The sequence below is a fragment of the Helianthus annuus genome, chromosome 14 (genome assembly GCF_002127325.2).
Source record: "Helianthus annuus cultivar XRQ/B chromosome 14, HanXRQr2.0-SUNRISE, whole genome shotgun sequence".
In the NCBI taxonomy this organism is placed as follows: domain Eukaryota; kingdom Viridiplantae; phylum Streptophyta; class Magnoliopsida; order Asterales; family Asteraceae; genus Helianthus; species Helianthus annuus.
The window spans coordinates 85,135,916-85,139,191 of NC_035446.2; positions in this window are offsets into that span (position 1 = coordinate 85,135,916).

Consider the following 3,276-nt stretch of genomic DNA (forward strand, 5'->3'; position numbering starts at 1 on the left):
AGTTACCAAATTCCCACAATTAACCGAATAAAGCATGAGATGTGCACATATTTAGCCCCTTTAAGGGTTGTCCTACGGACCACCCGTCACATCCCCACACTTACCCGTTGCTTGTCCAAAGCAACCCATTCAAAACTATTCACAACCATAAGCGATCAACATGCAAACCAAGCTAAAATGTGCCGACCTTTTACTAACCTTCAATCGTACCACAAGACACCCCCCTCACAAAATTCTCTCGGTGACAAGAATTACTAGCATGTAATGCAAAACCACTCAATGCGTGTGTGTGTGTGCGACAATAAGCTTGTATAAGAATCAAGTTTCCTCCTAACAAATATCTAGCATGCTTATGAATCAAGAAGGACTTACAGGTTATGACGGGGATATGTGTAAAGGTAGGAAAATGGTGGGACATATATGCAAGTAGCTCATTGATTTGACCCGGTTTTTATTTCTACTAAATAAATAAAGCAAACATCACTATATACACAACTTCTTCGACATTCTCAACTACTATTGCACTAAACACTTCTTTATTTTTCTCTCTTTTTTTTAAACACATCAAACTTAACAATATATATAAGAACATCAACATTACATACTGAATCTCCTAAACCGGGTCATTTCAATAGGTAAAATTTTATAGGAAGTAGGCTTGGGTCACAACCGAATGGTTTAAGGCTTAAATGTGGCTTTCTAAGGACCAAACCCCCACCCCTCACAATACCAAGCTCATATATGTAATGTACGAGGTCCAACCCCCAATTCCCACACTCTCACACATCTAGACGAGGCTACCTAAAAGTCCCCTATCATTTTCACAAGCATGCTAATCCTAGGTTTCAACAAGAATTCGTACACAAGTTCTATTAACACAATACACACACCGCCACTCAAAACAAGGAAAGCATCTTTAATAATCATGTGTGGCTCAAACACTCACCAAGAAATGACTAGAAAGGGGTGTCGGTGTGTCATGCGGAACAATGTCAAGTGTTCAATTTCCAACAACTTTTTGCTTGGTTTCACAAAAAATTTTAAAATTCTCAAAAATTTTCCCCCCATCCCCACACTTGGGATACATTGACCCCAATGTATGGTTTTGAGGGAAAGATCGCTCTTAACCAACAATATTAACTTTCGCTAATACTCTCAAATCCCAAATTTCTTTTTGTATTTTTTTTTATATTTTTTAAACAAAATCAAACAAACTAACTACCAATATTTCAAAGCTAAAGAACACAACAAGACTAAGGAAAGAGTACATTGACCTGGTGAAGTTTGCCACAACAGATGTTGTAGATAATCTGACTTCCTATCACCATTTTCACCCAAATATCCGTACATCTTCCCCACACTTGAATGTCGCCATGGCCCTGAAACATAGAAAGATAAAAATAGCAAGATCAATATAAAACCCCGGGTTGCCTCCCGAGCAGCGCTAAGTTTCGAGTCTTCAGCCAGACCGTGCCACCCCCATTTACGGTGGCTCAAAGAAGCGGTTCGTGCCATCTCCATCACTTCCTTGTGCCATTGAGCAAAATGCATCCATCTTGTTTTAACTTGGTGGGTAATAAAATACGCTCTTGCTTGAACCCATATGCTTTTCTTCATGATCCGGTGGGTGATTTCTTCTCATTCTTTGGAACACCTTTTCACTAAACCCACTATCATCTGCCTCAACAAACTCGTAACTAATCATCTTCGTCTGAACATTAAATGAAAACTTACGGTTCTTTTCGGTCATGTTATTGATTCCTTCTCTACAATCAATTTGAGCATTTGCCGTATAGAGAAACGGTCAACCCAAAATCACCCTTTGTTGTGACGCCATCGTGGTAGTAGCATAATCTAAAACCAGAAAATCCACTGGGTATTTGAATTCTCCCAACCGAATCATAACATTCTTAACCATTCCCCGTGGACACCTCCAACTTTCATCCGCCAAGCTCACCATGGTGTCTATATCTTCAAGCGGACCAAAGTCGTATATATCGTATAGATCGCCAGGTAGCACCCTCATGCTTGCCCCGTAGTCCAACAATGCGTGAGGGATTTTTAATTTTCCCACAAGAATAGGCACGATTGGTGCTCCATGCTCTCTGTCCGTTTCAACCTCGGCATCCTTTTCCAAACCTGCATTCACTTGACAAGAAGATGTTAAAAATGTTTCATTGAATTCTCTATTAGGAACGGTACTTACCACATTGATGTTAACACTTTTAATGTTTTTATGATTTATCACCGTGTCACTTGGTAGCTGGCCTTTTACTTTCTTCAAAATTGCCACTTCACTCGCAAGTTGACCCATTTGAGTAGTCAGAGTTTGAATAGCTTTATCACGGGCCTCGTCCTTTTGCATCCGAACTTCATCACGTTGATTCATTCGTTGCATTTCGACTTGCATCGCCTTCAACATTTCCATTACTTCGTTTCCACCCGAAGAGCTTGGACCCGTTTGATATTGCCTTTGAAATCCTTGGTTTCCTTGGAAATTCGGGTAAACTTGATTTGAAGGGTTCCCATACCGCAAGTTTGGGTGGTTCCTCAACCCGGGGTGGTAAGTGTTAGAATTCATATTGTTGTAATTTCTACCACCCCCTCCTTGACCTTGCACAACATGAACCTCTTCGTATTGCCCATCACCTCCTTGGCAATTTTCAGCCGCATGACCTATTTCATTGCAAATAGCACAAACATCATAAATTTGATCAGAAGTTTGTACATTACCATCATCAATCGCATGCACTTGTGTTCGGGTAATGGCCGGTCATGCTCTCCTTGATGATTGAGCTTTTCTCTTAGAAGTAATGGCCATTTGTTCCAAAAACTCCCAATCATCATTCTCATAATTTGTGCCAAAAGTCCCATTTGTAATGGACATTAAATCACGCGCATCCTCGGCACACAACCCCTCATGGAAACATTCATCAACTCCCAAAGCTCAATTCCATGGTGCGGACAATTTTTGATCATCATATTAAAGCGCTCGAAGGCTTCATGGAACATTTCGCCTTGTTGTTGTTGGAAACTCCTCAACCCCTTCCTAGCATCATTGGTCTTTTGGGCAGTATAGAATTCGTCTAGGAAAATTTGTTGCATTTCCCCCCAAGTGTAAATAGATGTCGAAGGAAAAGTGTAAAACCACTTCTTTGCCTTATCTTCCAAGGAGAATTGAAACAAAACCAACTTCACATCATCGGCCGAAAAACCTTGACTCCCAAGAGTGTTACAAATTGAGTCATAGGCCTCCAAATGAAAATAAGGTTCCTC